Source organism: Macaca nemestrina, chromosome 2 (genome assembly GCF_043159975.1).
Source record: "Macaca nemestrina isolate mMacNem1 chromosome 2, mMacNem.hap1, whole genome shotgun sequence".
In the NCBI taxonomy this organism is placed as follows: Eukaryota; Metazoa; Chordata; class Mammalia; order Primates; family Cercopithecidae; genus Macaca; species Macaca nemestrina.
Window position 1 is genome coordinate 179,568,012 of NC_092126.1, and position 19,238 is coordinate 179,587,249.

At 36.4% G+C, this 19,238-nt stretch overlaps 1 long non-coding RNA gene across 3 annotated transcripts in view; it reads left to right on the top strand.

Annotated features, from left to right (window-relative positions):
- The first annotated feature begins 4,843 nt into the window (after positions 1–4,843).
- Positions 4,844–19,238, top strand: part of LOC105477517 (uncharacterized) — a 32,599-nt gene continuing 18,204 nt past the window's right edge. Inside the window, exons 1-3 of one of the 3 annotated variants that reach the window (XR_984743.2) lie at positions 4,844–5,042; positions 14,831–14,874; positions 17,026–17,222. This is a non-coding gene — a long non-coding RNA (uncharacterized lncRNA). Of the gene's footprint in view, positions 5,043–14,830; positions 14,875–17,005; positions 17,223–19,238 lie in introns of all 3 variants that reach the window. The other 2 variants (XR_011619446.1, XR_011619447.1) reach the window with 2 other exon arrangements.

The following is a 19,238-nucleotide window of genomic DNA, read 5'->3' on the forward strand; positions in this document are numbered from 1 at the left end:
AAAAAGCTAACTAGCATGTTGTAACACCCCTTCTGGGGCTTTGGAGTCATGAGCATCCCTGCCTGGGCACCACCATGTTCCCCTCAGTGAGGCACACCTAGTCAAGTTGCAAGCCCTGCATGGAGCCACCCTTGTACCGGCATTTGGAATAGCCGGTCAGACCCTGCACTTGCTTGCTCACACACACCCTCCTGCCAGGTGCTGAGTGAGCAGTCACAGTACCTGCAGGAGCCGCAGGCTGGAGTGCAAGCCATATGCATCCTGGCAGTGCAAGTAGACAGGGTGTCTCCTGCTGCAAGCCAGGCAAAGGGACTGAGCGAAATCCTGCATCATATTTTTGTAGAAAATAAAATTTGTTTAGTATAGTGTTTGGCAAGATTGCCAAGTAATTCTAACTATATGCCATTTATAAGCAAAGAGCATTTGAATATAATAATTTAATGCTCTTTCTTATATGTATAAATTTAGGGTGGCTTAATGTTCTAAAATCTAGTGACTGACTGTCATAAAAGCTTAATGGCTTGAGGCAAATCCAATTGAGTTGCTACATTCCTAAAGTTGATTCATTCCTTCTAACCTAGTGTTTTCATTGTCAATGATGTGTCTCTCTGCAAGACAGAATGTTCCAATTGCTTCTTGATTAGAAAAGCAATACTGATTTTGGCGCCAAACAAATTTGTTCAGAATTGACAGAAAGACCAGGAATGGCTGCCCTGTTGGATTTAGAGAAGTTACAATGTCAACATATAATCCAGCTTCCTCCTTTTTCATGTATGCCACTGCCATTAGGAGGACTTCTCAAGTGCAACTAAACACTACTGAGTGATTCAGAAAGTACTTTTTATGGCCACTTGTCATGCTGATCATCAAATATTAGTAAGATAATAGAAATATTATGAACTTTCAGAAATAATCAAAATTGTTCCCAGAATTATGAATAGTCAGATACAGGAAGAAATGTAGGAAAATACCTTAGGAAGCATGTTACCCATGACCATCATTTTGAAGATGACTGATAAAGAGTGAAGAGAGGTGAATGTGGAACCACACTACGCTGAAATCTGACACCAAGAAACAGTTTTTCTTTACTGTGTAAATTCTGTGATATTAAAAGCTACCCTGCAAAAACAGTTCCTGTAAGCAGAGATTCATGGCATACATTTCCCATTGTTGCTTTCTGAAAAGGACTGATGGATAAAATTATGGGTGAGATAGATTGTATGGTTTTCTTTTCAGTCATTTACCCAGCGTGAAATGGATAATGTGTTGTTTCACATTACTATATTTTAGCTATAAAAAATGTTACATAATCAGGGCTAAATAAATTACTTCAAAATATATTAACAATACCATTAACTAAGAAAATTACTAAAGCTGCTGGAACAGACTTATATGACAGGTTTGGACAGACACTGAGTTTTTACTGGAGAACTAATTTAAAATGCTCAGGTCTTGAACTTGGCATTTTTTTCTTTCACAATTTCTAGTAGTTTTAAAATAAGACACTTTTAAGGAGGTCTTAATTCTGTTGAAACTATATTAAGTCCCCAGATATCAAGTGAATATTTACAGATTATATACCATACACACACATGTGTAAATTTTATTTTTCAGTGCTACTTCTTATACACTTGTTAAATCAGTTTTATTTTATGATCAACTCAGGAGAGATTTAATGTTTGGATTGATGATCCCAATTGCCAGGTTGTTGACAATGGCTTATCATATATTCTTTTTCTGTACAAAAGCATAACTTTGGGCCATAAGACCCAAATAGGGACTTGATAAGCAAAGTTTCACTTAAAGTTATAGTACAGTTAGGATGTTTTGATTGTATTCAAAGAAAGCCTATTCTAAGACCCAGAAAAATAAAGACACATTAGCCTAAAGAGGTAGGATCTACCCTGTAGGATGAGTTGTTTCAGCAGTGGCTCCATCGGATCATCAAGAAGAGAGGTGCTTTACTTATCATGTATCTGCCTTTCATAGATTAGAACGCTGATTTTCCTGTGCATAAGAAGGCTGCCCACAGAATCGGTACTACATTGTTTTGGTTTATTTGGGCTTCTATAACAGAATACCATAGACTTGGTGACTTAAACAGCAAACATTTATTTCTCATTTCTGAAGGCTTTCTCTTGAAGCTCAAGATAAAGGCATCAGTCAACTCAGTGTCTAGAAAGGGTCCACCTTCTGGTTCACATAGAGTTCCTTTTTGCTATTTCTTCACATGGTGAAAAGAAGTGCGATGAGTCCCTGGAGCTTCTTATATGAGGGCACTAATCCCATTCATGAGGGCTCCACCCTCATAACCCAATCACCTCCCAAAGGCTTTGCCTCCTAATATCATCACTTTGGGGATTTGGATTTGAACATACAAATTTGAGTGGACACAGACATTCATTCTATAACACACAGGTTTCCTTTATCATGTGCAATGGAAAGACAGAATCTGACTTCATAATGCCCATTTTAAGAGTGAATAATGGCTTTCTGAGAAGCTATAACTATACCTGTTACAGTATTGGTCGTCTGTATCCCAGGGCCATTTTTAAACTGCTCAGTAGAAAGAAACTGCCTTTAGCCCAATCCAGTTTATTGCATAAACTGAGATCCCTTCTCCAGATAGCATTAGTGCTATTCAATACGTGAGAAATTGAATAGATAACAGGAAGTCACCATTGTTAACTGAAAGTTTATACCCCTCATACAATATCCAGGTCAATATCCTTCCAGCTAGAATATCATCCCAAGAAATCTACAGGGGAGAATAGAATCCTGGAAAAAAAGTTGCAGTTTGAAGGGGTACATCAGTATTCACATCCTCAAAACCACCCCAGTCAACTGTGTAATTAAATAGAAAGAGTGATTTTTACTAAGAAAAAGTAGCTTCATGACAGATTTCCTAATCCCCATAAAGGCAAAGAACTTCCCTTTTTTTTTTTTTTAATAAAAATAGTTTCCCTTTTATAATAAAAACAGTCTCTTTTTATTAGAAACTTGCAGCCACACTTGCCTAAGAAGTGTCACCTTTATTACAGTCCTCTTGTTCCATAAGTTCCCATTACAAAAGGCCCAACTTCGTGTTTTCTGCTTCAAGTATTCCTCCTTATACTCTATTTCCATATCTATTTCAGTCGATGGAATTATGTTTCTAATGTTAAGAAAAGGCATGTTTCTCCTTTCTATAAGTTCATCAAGGCTTTCCATTTACTTCAGGGCAACAGAAAGCTGCACTGTGGTATGGTATACAGTACTGTCACATCAAACTCACACTGGGTTTACTCAAATTTTCCCAATGACCTAAAAAGGGAAAGAAGATAACGCTAATTGGTAATAATGTTCTTTAATACCATAGACTGAAGTCTCACAAAGATAAGTTCAATTAGGTCTGAACAATATACATGTATTGCCACATACTGTGATTTAAAAAAAAAAAAAAAGGAAAGAAAACTTGAACCATATTTTATGTTTGAAGACATCAATGAAGAAGAAAATATCATGTTCATGGAATCAAACAAGTCTCTGACAATGACTTCCTCAAGAGTTTTAAAAGAAGAAATTGAAGAATTAACTAAAAATCTATGAGAACTTAGAATATATTTGCCTACATAAGACAAAAGTGAAGGCAAAAATAGCCAATAAATTGGAATCCTCAGTAATTTGTTTAAATAGTTTAAGGAATAAAACACTTGAAGAATTTAATTTCAACACAGCATTCCTCCATGGAATTGATATCCTCTACATGACTATATTCATTGTACAGGTAAACCTACATATAACTGTTTGTAACTCTATAAAGAAAACAATATTCTATGTATTTTATGATCACTTTGAAGATATTTTGAAGGGATAAACTATTTTCTGCTTTCTCCTTATCTGCTAGCTATCACAACAAACCACCCATTAAAGTAATAACCTCAATATCCAAATTACTTTTATAACTGGTCTTTCTCTGCCTCTTGTCTTTCAAATCTTAAATCTCTCTGTCCTTTTCGGCACAATTTAGTGAAAGAGTACAGTTCTCTAGGCGTAAAAATATCAAAATAACTTGAAAAGTTATTGGAGGTGTATAGTACTACAGTTTGGCTAAGTATTTGTTTCTTTCCAATTTCCTCTAATTAAACAATGTATCTGCTAAAAAATGGACCTAGGAAAAATGGAGGAAGAATAATAAAGCAATAATAATGCAAATTTTTAGAATAGTGATAAATTAGTATTCTTCCCTAGAAAAAAAGCTCTCTGAGTAAAGAGTTAGTATAAATATAAATGAATATAGAAGTGGTTTTCTAAAAATTGATTATGTAGCACTATCATTTTTTAGTATGTGTTCTCTGAAAAAAATAATAAATTAACTAATAAAATATCCATTAGTTATTTATAAAATAAGTATTTTTTAATTAGCACAATTAATAAAATAATTTAATACTTTAAATACTGACTGATTACCTTGTCCTTGACCCCAGATTATGTCAAGCCTACATAATCCTCGCAGACCGTAGAATTATGGAAAACAATTATGGGTAGCTAATTAAAGGACTACATTTTCATGTCCAATTTATTTCTCTGCTCTTTCTCTACACATTCTGGTGCTGCCAATTGATATAACCTCAACATGGTTCTTTAGTTCTATTCCTAAAGGGGGGACCAGTTTAGAAATAGATCTATATAATAACAGAGGAATCTCAATTCTATACTTATCTACCTAATTTAGACTTCCATTTGCAAATATAGCTAAATTACCACGTGCTATAGACTGAATGTCTGTGTCCCTGCATTCTAAATTCATATGTTGAAGCCTGACCCCCATTGTGATGGTATTTGGAAGTAAGACCTCTGGGAGGTAACCAGATGAGGAAGATGGAGCCCTCATGAATGCGATTAGTGCTCTTATGATAAGAGAAACAAAAGAGCTTGCTCTCTCTCTCTTTGCTCTACACCATGTGAAGATACAATAAAACAATGGCCAAATGTAAAAAGGTTTCTCATCAGAAACTGAATCAGTCAGCACCTTCATATAGGACTTTCCAGCCTCCAGAACTGTGAGAAATAATTTTCAGTTGTTTAAGCCACCCAGTCTATGGTAATTGCTTGGATAGCCAGAACTAAGACAGAAATTGGTACCAATAAGTGGGATGCTGCTGTTAACAAATATCTAAATATGTGGAAGCAGCTTTGGAATTGGGGAATGGGTAGAGAGTGAAAAGTTTTGAAGTACACACTAGAAAATGCCAATATTTTCATAAAAGGATTTTGAAAGATTCATGGGGAGGGTTCTAAAAGAAACAAAATCCCAGTAAGAATCAGGTTTCATAATTTCCTTCCTAAATGGTATCTTTTGTAGTAGATGTAGGTTAAAAAAAAAAAAGTCAAAAGATACTGGCACATTACTAGAGTTCCATTTGGCCATTCATAGTTTATCAACATGTCATAAAAACAAAATATCTCTCAGAGCAATGTCTCATAGATTTTCAGGCTGCCATTCAACCTGGTCAGGTTCTTTTTTTCTTTCTTTCTTTTCTTCAACTTTGATTTAAAGTTCAGGGGTACTTGTGCAGGGTGTGCAAGTTTGTTACACAGGCAAATATGCGCTGTGGTGGTTTGTTGCACAGATAAACCCATCACATAGGTATTAAGCCCATATCCATTACCTTTTATTCCTGTTGCTCTCCCTCCCCGACCCAATCACTCTCTGACATGCCTCAATGTGTGTTGTTTCCCCCCATGTGTCCGTGTGTTCTTATAATTCAGCTCCAACATATAAGTGAGAACATGCAGTGTTTGGTTTTCTGTTCCTGCTGGGGATAATGGCTTCCAACTCCACCCATGTCCTTGCAAAGGACATGATCTCATTCCTTTTTATGACCATATAGTATTCCATAGTATATATGTACCACCTTTTCTTTATTCAGTCTATCATTTATGGGCATTTAGGTTGATTCCATTTCTTTGCTGCTGTAAGTGGTGTTGCAATGAACATATGTGTGCCCTCATCTTTATAATAGAATGATTTATAATCCTTTGGGTATGTACCTAGTAATGGGATTGCTGGGTCAAATGGTATTTCTGGTTCTAAGTCTTTGAGGAATCACCACGCTCTCTTCCACAATGGCTGAACTAATTTATCCTCCCACCAACAGTGTAAAAGTGTTTCTTTTTCTTTACAACCTCACCAGTATATGTTGCTTTTTGACTTTTTTATAATCGCCATTCTGACTGGCAGAAGATGGTATCTCATTGTGGTTTTGATTTGCATTTCTTTAATGATCAGTGACATTGAGTTTTTTTTTTTTCATATGTTTTTTTGCCACATGTATGCCTTCTTTTAAGAAGTATCTGTTCATGTTCTTTGCCGACTTTTTAATGGGGTTGTGTATTAGTCTGTTCTCACGCTGCTGAGGAAGACATACCCGAGACTGGGCAACATACAAAAGAAAGAGGTTTAATGGACTCACAGTTCCACGTGGCTGGGGGGTGTTCACAATCATGGTGGAAGGTAAAAGGCACGAATCACATGGTGGCAGACAAGAGAAGAGAATGGAAGCCAACCAGAAGGGGTTTCCCCTTATAAAACCATCAGCTCTTGTGAGACTTTCTACCACAAGAACAGTATGGAGAAAACTGCTCCCATGATTCAATTATCTCCCACTGTGTCTCTTTTGAAATACAAGGGAATTATGGTAGCTACAATTCAAGATGAGATTTGGGTGGAAAGACAGCCAAACCTTATCAGGACTTTTTTTTCCTTGTAAATTTGTTAAAGTTCCTTACAGATTCTGGATATTAGACCTTTGTCAGATAGATAAACTGCAAACATTTTCTCCCATTCTGTAGGTTGTCTGTTCACTCTGATGATAGTTTATTTTGCTGGCAGAAGGTCTTTAGTCAGATCCCACTGGCCAATTGTTGCTTTTGTTGCAACTGCATCTGGTATTTTCATTATGAAATCTTTGCCCATGCCTATGTCCTGAATGGTATTGACTAGGTTTTCTTCTAGGATTTTTATACTTTTGGGTTTTACATTTAAGTCTTTAATTCATCTTGAATTGATTTTTGTGCATAATGTAAGGAAGGGGTCCAGTTTCAAAATTCTGCATATGGCTAGTCAGTTCCCCCAGCACCAATTATTAAATAGAAAATCTTTTCTCTGTTGCTTGTTTTGATCTCTCAAAGATCAGATTGTTGCAGGTGTACAGTCTTATTTCTTCGTTCTTTATTCTGTTCCATTGGTCTATGTGTCTGTTCTTGTCCCAGTACAATGCTATTTTGGTTACTGTAGCACTGTAGTAGAGTTTGAAGTCAGGTGGCATGAAGCCTTCAGCTTTGCTCTTCTTGCTTATGATTTCCAGGGCTATTCTGGCTCTTTGATTCCATATGAATTTAAAAATAGTTTTTTTTTTTTTCTAATTTTATGAAGAATGTCAATGGGAGTTTAATGGGAATAGCATTGAATCTGTAACTTGCTTTGGGTAGTATGTCCATTTTCACAATATTGATTCTTCCTATCAGTAAGCATGGAATGTTCTTCCATTTGTTTGGGTCATTTCTGATTTCTTTGAGTAGTGGTTTCTAGTACTCCTTGAAGAGTTCCTTCACTTCCCTCATTAGCTGTATTCCTAGGCATTTTATTCTTTCTGAAGCAATCATGAATGATAGTTCCCTTCTGATTTGGCTGTCAGCTTGCCTGTTGTTGGTATATAGTAATTTTGTGATTTTTGCATATTAATTTTGTATCCTGAGACATTGCTGAAGTTGCTTGTTAGCTTAAGAAGTTTTGGGGCTAAAATAATAGTGTTTTCTAAATATAGCACCATGTCATCTGCAAACAGTGATAATTTGACTTCCTCTCTTCCTATTTAAATAGGCTTTATTTCTTTCTTTTGCCTGATCGCCCTGGCCAGAACTTCCAATAACACGTTCAATAGGAGTGGTAAGATAATTCACCTTCGTTTTGCGCCTGTTTTCACAGGGAATGCTTCCAGCTTTTGCCCATTCAGTTTGATATTGGCTGTAGTTGTGGGTTTGTCATATATGGCTCTTATTATTGTGAGATATTTTTCTTCAATACCTAGTTAACTGAGAGTTTTTAACATGAAGGGATACCAAATTTTATCTAAGGCCTCTTCTGAATTTATTAAGCTAATCCTGTGATTTTTGTCTTTAGTTCTGTTTATGTGATGAATCACATGTATTGATTTGTGTATATTGAACCAACTTTGCATCCTGAGGTTGAAGTCTCTACTTGATCCTGTTGGATAAGCTTTTTGATGTGTTACAGGATTTGGTTTGCCAGTATTTTGTTGAGGATTTTTGCACTAATGTTTATCAAGGGAATTGCCTAAAGTTTTATTTTGCTGTTGTATCTCTGCCAGGTGTTCGTACCAGGATGATGCTGGCCTCATAAATTGAGTGATGGAAAAATCTCTCCTTTTTAATTTTTTGGAATAGTTTCAGTAGGAACGGACCCAGATTTTCTTTGTACCTCTGGTAGAATTCAACTGTGTTGGTAGGCTATATATTACTGCCTCAATTTCAGAACTCATTATTTGTCTATTCAGGGATTAGGTTTCTTCCTGGTTCAGTCTTGTGATGGTAAATGTGTCCAGGAATGTATCCATTTCTTCTAGATTTCCTAGTTTATGTGCATAGAGGTGTGTATACTATTCTCTGTTGGTTGTTTATATTTCTGTGGGATCAGTGATAATATTTCACTTATTTCTGATTGTATTTATTTGAATCTTCTCTCTTTTCTTCTTTATTAGTCTAGCTAGTTGTCTATTTTATTATTATTATTTTTAAAAAAGCTCCTGGATTCATTGACTTTTTTGAAGGTTTTTTGGTGTGTCAATCTCCTTCAGTTCAGCTCTGACGTTAGTCATTTTTTTGTGTTCTACTAGGCTTGAGGTTTTTTGCTCTTGTTTCTCTAGTTCTTTTAGTTGTGATCTTATGTTGTTCATTTGAGATCTTTCTAGCTTTTTGATGTGGGCATTTAGTTCCGTAAATTTTCCTCTTAGCACTGTTTTAGCTGCATCCCATGATTTTGGTATATGTTATAACTTTGACCTCATTAGTTTCAAAAAACTTCTTGATTTCTGCCTTAATTTCATTATTTACCCAAGAGTTGTTCAGGAGCAGCTTGTCCAATTTCCATGTAGCTTGTGGTTTTTAGAGAATTTATTAATCTTGACTCCTAATTTGATTGCACTGTGGTCCAAGAGACTTTGTTATGATTTCAGGTCTTTTGCAATTGCTGAGGGGTTTTTAATTTTGATACTGTCATCAATTTTGGAATATGTACCATGTGGTGATAAGAATAACGTATATTTTGTTGTTTTGGGGTGGAGAGTTCTACAGATATCTATCAGGTCTTCTTGATCCAAAGCTTACTTCAGGTCCTGAATAACTGTTAATTTTCTGTCTCAATTATCTGTCTACTATTTTCAGTGGGGTGTTAAATCTCCTACGATTATTGTTTGGGAGTCTAAGTATCTTTGAAGGTCTCTAAGAACTTGTTTTATCCATCCAGGTACTCCTGTGTTGGGTGCATATATATTTAGAATAGTTAGTTATTCTTGTGGAATTGAACCCTATACCAATATTTAATACTCTTCTTTGTCTTTTTGGATCTTTGTTGGTTAAAAGTCTACTTTGTCAGTAATTAGAATTGCAACCCTTGCTTTTTTGCTTTTTTTTTTTTCTGTTTTACATTGGCTTGGTAAAGTTTTCTTCATCCTTCATCCTTTGATTTTGAGTCTCTGTGTGTCTTTGCACATGATATGAGTCTGTTGAAGAAAGCATACTGATGGGTCTTGATTCCTTATCCAACTTGCCATCCTGTATCTTTTAATTAGGACATTTTACCCACTTACATTTAAGGTTAGTATTGTTAAGTGTGGATTTGATCTTGTCATCATGATGTTAGCTGGTTATTTTGCAGACTTGTTTATGTGGTTGCTTCATAATGTCACTTGTCTGTGTACTTCAGTGTGTTTTTATAGTGGTTGGTAATGATTTTGCTTTCCATACTTAGTGCTTTCTTAACGAGTTCTTGTAAGAAGATTTGGTGATAACAAATTCCCTCAGAATTTGCTTGTCTTAAGATGTTCTTATTTCTCCTTGACTTATGAAGCTTAATTTGGCCAGATATGAAATTCTTGGTTGTAAATTCTTTTCTTTAACATTGTTGAATGTTGTCCTCCAGTCCGTTCAGACTTGTAGGTTTTCCACTGAGAGGACCATGGTTAGTTTGATGAGTTTCCTATTGTAGGTGGCATGGCTTTTCTTTCTGACTGCTCTTAACAGTTTTTCCTTCATTTTGACCTTGGAAATTTGATGATGAGGTGTCTTGGAGATGATCTTCTCATGGAGTATCTTGCTGAGGTTCTCTGAATTTCCTGAAATTGGATATTGGCCTGTCTTGCTAGGTTGGGAAAGTTTTCCTAGATGGTAACCTGGAATATGCTTTCCAAATTGAATCCATTCTCCCCATCTCTTTCAGATACCCCAGTCAGTTGTAGATTCAGTCTCTTAGCATAATCCCATATTTCTCCGAGGTTTTTTTTCATTTCCTTTTATTCTTTTTTCTCTACCCTTTTCTGCTTGTCTTATTTCAGAAAGATAGTCTTCAAGCTCTGAGATTCTTCCACTTTGTCTATTCTGCTGTTAATACATGAAATTGCATTATGAAGTTCCTGTAGTGTGTTTTTCACCTCTATCAGGTCAGTTATGCTCCTCTGTATACTTGCTATTTTGGCTGTCAGCTTCTACATTTTTAAATTATGATTCTTAGCTTCTTTGCATTGGGTTGCAATATGTTTCTTTAGCTCAGCAAAGTCCTTTTTATGTACATTCTGAATCCCATTTTTGTTATTTCATCATTTCAGCCTCAGTGCAGTTTGGAACCCTTGCTGGAGAAGTGTTATGATCATTTGGAGGAAAGTGGGCACTTTGGCTTTTTGAGTTTTCAGTGTTTTTGAACTGATTTTTTTCTCATGTTTGTGTGCTTATCTGCTTTCTATTTTCAAGATTGATGACCTTTGAATGGGGTTTTTGTGTTATTTTTTGGTTATTGTTTTCTGTTTGTTTCTTTTTCTTTTCTTTTTTTTTTTCCTTTTTTTTTGATGGAGTCTCGCTCTGTCATCAGGCTGGAGTGCAGTGGCATGATTGTGCCTCACTGCAATCTCTGCCTCCCAGGTTCAAGTGATTCTCCTACCTCAGCCTCCTGAGTAGTTTGAACTACAGGTGTGCACCACCACGCCCAGCTAATTTTTTGTATTTTTAGTAGAGACAGAGTTTCACCATGTTGGCCAGAATGGTCTCAATCTCTTGACTTTGTGATCCACCAGCCTTGGCCTCCCAAAATGCTGGGATTACAGGCGTGAGTCACCATGCCAGACCTGTTTCTTTTTCTTTTGACATTCTGTCCACTCTTCTGTAGGAATGCTGCAGTTTCCTGGGGGTCTACTCCAGGTACTTCAGACTCTAGTTGCCTCAGGTTTTCTAGTGCTTTGAGGTATCACCAGTGAGGCCTGTGAAACAGCAAAGATGGCAGCCTGCCCCTTCCTCTGGAAGCTCCATCCAACGGTGGTACTTACCTTTGCCAGCCTGAATGTGCCCATAGGAGGTGTCTGGAGATGCCTGTTGGGAGGTCCCACCCAGTCAGAAAGAATGGGATTGAGGTCGTGCTTAAAGAAGCAGTCTGGCTGCTTTTTAGTAGAGCAGCTGTGCTTTGTTGGGGAGTTCTTCAGCCCCTGATTGGTTTGGGCTCTCACAGGTCTATAGACTGGACTGGCTGAGACTCCCAAACAGCCAAGGTGATGGCCCGCCCTACCCCCTTGCCTCTCCATCCCAGGGAAAAATGAGAAACGTTGGCTATAGAATATGTGCTGTGGTAGCAAGAAGCCCTGACTGAAAGGATCCATCCAGCGAGAGGGAAGGGATCTGAGTCCCACTTAAAGATGCAGTCAGGACATGCCTCAGCAAAACAGCCATGCCATGCTGAGGAACCACCTCTGTCCTGGTCAGCTTGAACTCTCCAAATCTACAAACTAGAACAGCTGCATCATCCAAACAAGCAAGGTGGTGACCCTCCCTTCTGCCAGGTACTCTGTCCCAGGGAGGGATCAGAGTTCTGTCTGTAGAATATGAGTAGGCAGGGATGACTTGAGGCCCTGATCTGAAGGTCCTATGCAGTCAGGAAGAATGGAATAGGGTCCCACTTAGAGAAGTAGTCTGGTCATGTTCTCGTAAAGCAGCTGTGCTGTCCTGGGGGGACCCTTCCTTGTCTGGACCATTTAGACTCCCCAAAGCCCACAGCCTGGAATGACAGAGTGGACCAAACATCAAAGATGGTGGCCTGCCCTCCGCCCCTTGGGGGCTCTGTCCTGTCTCAGGTAGGTTCCACTTGTCGCCAGTGGCTGGCTGGAATTCCAAGACTGTGGGTCTTATCTTATGAGGTGCCATGGATGTGGGGACCTCAGATCTATGTTGATTGGTTCCCTGGATTTGGCACCCATCCTAGAGGTATGTACAGATGTCCCACCTTGCCTGAGTTGCAGTCACTTTTGTCAGGGATCCCAGGAATATGTAAAGCTCCTGGATATCTGTGCATGCCTGAGCAGATGCTCTGCCAAGACTGCACACAGCTCTGTGTATCAGACTCAAGGCCCTGGTGGTGTGGGCTCACAAGTGGACCTCCTGATCTCAGGGTTGGAAAGATCCATGGAAGAAGTGTGATTTCCCAGGGTCGCTCATTTACTTACCACTTTCCTTGGCTGGGAGTGGGTGTTCCCTTGGCTCTGTGTCACTCTTGGGTGGGCTGTCATCCTACCCTGCTTTTCCTCATTCTCTGTAGGTTGAGTTGCTTCCCTGATTAGTCCCAACACAACTACCTGGATATTTTGGTTGAAGGTGCTGTATCCACTCGACCCCTTTGTTCTTTGTGCATGTGATGGACTGCAGCTGCTTCTACTTGGCCATCTTGGTCCCCTCTCTTAAACAAATTGTATAAGCATAATACTCAACGAAATATGTCATAGGCTAAACAGTACACAAATATCATTTTCTCTAGCTACAGGATCTTTATCAACCCAAGCATGCTCTTCTACTCTGCAGCATTAAAAACCAGAGACATTGTGCAATGGTTTAAATGTTTGGCTCCATCAAAACTTACATTGAAACGTAATTCCCAATGTAACAAAATTGGAAAGTGAGCCTTTAAGAGATAATTGGACACTCAGGGCTCATTTCTCATGAATAGATTAATCCATTCATTGATTAATAGATTAATAAGTGACTGAATTAATGGACTGTGATGGGAGTGGGACTAAAACAGGTGGCTGTATAAAAAAAGAGGAAAGACTTAAGCTCTCACCTTTACAGTCCTCACTCTGTGATTCCCTGTGCTGTCCTGGGGTTCCACAGAGAGTCCTCACTAGCAAGAAGGTCCTCACCAGATGCAGCTTCTAGATGCTGGATTTCTCAGCATCCAGAACTTTAAAGATTTTTAGTTTTTTAATAGATTATCCATTCACAGGTATTCAGTTACAGCAACAGAAATGGGCTTACACACATTGCCCTTAAATTAGTCTATCAAAATGTATTTTAATAAAGATTTCATTAATAAATTTTTCTTTCAAAAAAGAAGTTGATGATATTAATTTACGAAACGTTACATTTTTTTACACTCTTCTTTCTTGGTTTTGGTAGTTTCTTCATCTGCCCACCCACCACCACCTTGATTGTCTTATTGGTGACCAGAGGTCTTAGAGGTACTTTCTGTTTTCCTGGCATAATTTATTCCTTTGTGATCAACTTTGAGGCCAGTGGTTAAAGTTTAGACTGATCAAAATCTGAGCTTGTTTTAGCAGCATTCGTCTTAACTATTACACGTAACAGTTACAAAGGGATTTTGTGTTTAACATGTTTCTTATTGTTTTATATTTTCTTATTAATCCAATGAGCCAACTACGTGAAAGCCAGGTCTACCAGCACTTCTAAGTTCAATCAATAATTTTTACTTTTAGTAACTGATTGCAGTGCAGCTACAGTTTTATACCACGGGTGGCTTGGTATTCATCCAGGAACCAACTATTATCTTCTGCCTTTTTATCCTTTCTCTTCCCAAATCACATTTCCTTGATTCAAAGCCAGTCTAGCAAATCATACTTTTGAGACAAACTATTACTATGATCCATTTCTACACACAAAACTTCTTACACCAAATGTGTGGTGGTGTTTCATATTAACGTCCACTATTGGAACTCACTGGAAACCAACTAGACTCAATTCAGTTCTGATGCAAACTACTCAGAGTTCATGTAACAACCCACATGTTAAAGTCTCAGTCTCACAAGACTGCTCCTGCTTCAGATGCCCATTACAAGTCCAGGCCTTCCATACTTTTGACCAATTGGCTACACATCATTAGGGGTTTCATGACACCCTCCCTATGTTTCACAATTTATTACAACAGTTGATAAAAGGCAGAAAAATAATGTGCTTACATTGAATTGTTTAAAATCAAGGATATTATAAAGCATACAGATGAATAGTCAGATGAAGAGGTGGATAGGGAAAGGTCTGGAAAGGTCCTGAGGCAGGAGCTCTGTCCCAGAGAGTTAGGGCCATTCTCCCAGCACATAGATGCTTTCACCAATGTGAAAGCTCCCTAAATCCCTTCATTTAGGGTTTTTATGTAGGCACTATATAATTAGGCATCATTGGTTAAATTATTGGCTTTTGCAGTATTTCTCTTCTCCCTGAAGTCCCCCATGAATGGAGCTGGAATTTCCAACCACCTAATCACATGATTGCTTTTTCTGTCAACCAGCCCCCATCCTGAAGACATCTAGAAACTTCCAGACACCAACTCAGGTGTGATTAAATGGGGCTTGTTATGAATATCAAATTACATTCCTATCAATTTTAACGCTTCTGAGGTTACAAGGATTTTAGAAGCCATGTGCCAAGAACCAGAGAGGAAGAACAAATATATATTTCTTGTTATGTCACCATATCACATTGATTTTTTAAATTAAATTATAGTTAAAGCATATATTAATTGTGTAGATAAACTAATTATACACATGCATGTCAATATCTTGGCTATCATAATTGTTAAATATAATGGACACCAAGTAAAGTTTAGGGGCTGAGAAGATTGAGCAAGAAAGTAGTAAGAGTGGAAATTGTGTCCTTTTGTAGATAATCAAAATTTAGAGTAATGAGTTTACAATGGATAGATAGGAAAAAGGATATTTAAACAAATTTTAGAATTAGAAAGACAAAAAAAAAAACCCTGAAAAACGTATGTAACTAAGAAAATATTTGGAGAGGATTGAAAAAGAAATGTAGACATAAAGTTAATTAAATGAATTATCAAACTTCAAATAGTAGAGTTAATAATTTATAAATTTGGAGTTAATAATTTATAAATTTGGATTGTGGGTTAGAGGTGGGGTTGTCCGTGGTAGAATTGGCTACTGTTATATTATTTTAATTTTCTGAAACCCTTAATATTTTTAAAACTGCATGCTTTTGTTAACTTTGTAATAATTTTTAAATTGAAAATGAAGTGACTCTTAAGCCAAGAACATCGTAGAGGTGCATGAGAGAGGGAGAAAGGATAGATTTCCATTCTGTGTTGCTTCTATTGTTTTGATTTTTTTTAAAAAGGAGACATTATCAAGAAATATTTTCAGCATTTAAATAACGACAATGTCAATTTAAGGACTGACATTTCCTAAGTTACATAGGAAATTACTTAGCTTCAACCATCACTTCGAATATCAAAATATTTCAGTGTCTTCAACTACTACCATATTTGATATTTTATTTTTAAAACAAATATCTGCTCGATAACTTTAAAAAACATAGTGTTTCTGCCACCACTGCACAAGAGAAAGACAATAACATTGCAGGTGTGAAAGAATCTGAAAAAGTTCTACGAGCCATTTAAAACCTACTGTGTGTAATTTTCTAGCATGTGGTCAGTACAAATTCCAACAGTGCTACTCTGTTCTTAGCCTCTTCAATGCTTTTTCTTTCTGTAAGAATTCTACAGTATATAAAATGTGCCCTGTTGGGAAACTGTACATAAAATTTGATCAAGAGTCATTATTGGGACAACTGCCTTCCATTTCATTATTGTGTCAGTGTCACCGGTTTTCTGTCCCAATTTCAGTACAGTAGATCCACCTAATATTTGAAACAATAATACTTTCAGCCTAAAATGATTGATGTAAAAACAGAGGTAAGTCAAAGCTTATGAATTAAATTATGATGACTCTTTGATATCAAATATATTCTATAAAATACTTGATTTAAGAATAATTTTAATTATTTTTGCATGAAAATATTTGAAATAGTGACTATGACCTTTATGACATACACAGGGCCTAGTATTATGAATCATGAGACCATATTAAAGCTTAAACTATGTCATCATCATGCACTGTGATCTCATAGTCTTCACTTCTCTCACTATGCCCAGCAGTTTAGTTTTCTGAAAAAGACAAAATCAATCCAATGTAAATGCATCAGTTTAGAAAAGAATTACATAAAACAGCAAGAAATTGTTTTGTCAGCTCACAATTCTCAATTCTACTCCACCTCTCTAGAGGAAATCATGTTTTAAATTTTCAAGTTTAATTCTTCTCATAATTACTATGATAAAGATAAATAATTAATTTATGTCTCTATTTATGGATGCATCAACTACAGAAACAAGTACTGATAGTCCAGACTGAAAAAGCACAAAATATGGGGCACATACTTGCCTTCTACCTTTTTTTCTCACCTAACCAACTCCCATTTTTTTATTCTATATTTTAATCATTTTAAATTCATTTTTATTGTCATGTTTTTCTCTTCTTTACTCCCATGTCTAAATTACATAATTATGTTTTTATATTCTCATAATTTATAATACTTGCATTAACTTTCATTATTAGAGTACAAATACAGGTCTCTATTTAATTGCATAACATATTCTGTGGTTTCCCAGCCCTATGCGTATCCTTTCAGCCCATCTAGAAATTCTTCTATAGCTTCGGTGGAATTTTTATGTATATGCTGAAGGCTTCCTTACTCAAGGGCCTGCATCTCTGCTTCCCTGCCTGGGAGTCTTCTCCAGATCCATAGAGGCTCCCACAGACCACAAAGAAGAGAATATGGAAGTGCTGAGTTTTCACATCTCCATGGTCAACCCTTAATCAGTAAAGGTAGATGTTACTGGATATATTACCCCAAAATTTTATCCTCAAGGAAACAAGTCTGAAGTGTGTTCTGCACTACTCCTTCAAGGGTCCCCAGTGGAATTAAATTTATATGTGGTCACAAAAGTGACTTTTGCATTAATTCACTCATAATTATAATTTCTCCTTTCACTGACTCTCTTTTCCTACTTCCTTATTTGCTCTTCCTTGGATCAGGTCCCACATAAACAATATCCCACCAAGGGATTGTATCAGGGTCTATTTTTCAAGACACCTAACTAAGAAAAAGTGTTTAAATATTCTGTCACTAAATTAATCCTAAATATTGAACACACACACACACATACACACACACACACAGAGTACAGGACCAAATATTACTTGTTGTCTATTATTAGAATTATAGGTTAGAAAATAAAATCATTTGATTAAAATGAATTTGTTTGGAGAATAATCTTTTAAAATTTAAGTGTTTTTTAACCCCTTTAAAACATGTGTCTTACTTCCCTCAATTTCTAGAGTACATGAATTTATTCATTGCCATATGTCCTCTTTGTAAACAACATACTTAGACATCTTGCTGGTACATGACACAAACAATCCAATAATCCCTTTTATCATATTTTCAAGAAAAGGAAAAAGAGAATCAGAACTCAAAATACTTTCCTACAGTTATGGAAAAAGTAACTGATGAAATCAGGAAGTTCTAATACATATTAGAAATATGTATTACGTATTTCTTGCCCAGGGCTTTCTAATACATATTTTTTCATTTAACTTAATTTGAGTAATGAAGTTACAATAGTTTAGTTTTGTGGAAGAGTTATATGTGATCAGTTATAAAGTTCTTTAAATTCACTATTTAAGTTAAATTTGGGAATAACTTTTAAGGCCAATTCTAAACGAGTTTTATTTTGACTGTATTAGAGACATCTTCCTGACTTAAAGAGAAAGGAGAATAGAAATTAAAATGCAAAATATGACAGAAAACTATGAATATAGTCCTGCTCTTACAATATATGGAGTAGCATAGACTTACATTTTGTCATACTATTTGCTGCAAAAGTAGACAAAAGCAGCAGGTGATGCATAAGGACATTTAGATCTTCTGACCCACTATGCTATGTGTTGGTGCAAGGTGCTTTAATCTGGACAACTTTGCCAGTGGAAAAGGTACTTGGAGCCTTAACTTAACCCTTTCGTTTGTTTCTCCGAGTCAAGGTCAAGTGGCTTAGCTTTTGTGCTTACATGTTTCACAAGACTTTTTTATACAACTGTAAAATGTACTTACAGAAGATTATCGATTTTGTAAAAGAGGAAGGTAATAAATATACTTGCTGCCTTGCGTTCTTTGATAAAGGCATTGAAAAAAACCCTTTAATTTTATTTCCTTTACTTTTTGTGTAAATTATAAGGCAGCAGTAAATATCATTGCCATGTGAACATTACCAGGGCTGGGAGCCCAGTGCACAAACATAGAACATAGGTTGGCTTTGTTTTACATAAGGACAACAATAGTCATACCATGTGGTTTCCTCCTTTGAATAATAGTTTTTGGAATTAAAAATATTTGAATATATAATATATTTTAAAAATAAATAACTTGTGTGCTTGTTTCATACACTTAACAGATTAAGTATTCGAGGGCAGACTTAGGTTAGCTTTTATTTATATGACCCTTGACATAGTTCCCTTAAACATAGTTGGTATTTAGTATTTGTTGACTGGAAAGGAACTTGCTAATTGAGATGATAAACAGTGAAACATTAGAGAGAAATTAAGTCTATACCTAATATTCCATGATGTATATGTATGACATTTTATTTATTCAATCACCAATCAATGGACATGTAGGCTGATTCTATTACTCTGCTGCTGTGAAGAGTGCTGTGTAAATATGTGAGTGCAGGTGTTGTTTTGACACAATGATTTATTTTCCTTTAGGTAGATATCCAGTAGAGGGATTGCTGAATTGAATGGTAGCTCTAGTTTTAGTTCTTTGGGAAATCTCCATACTGTTTT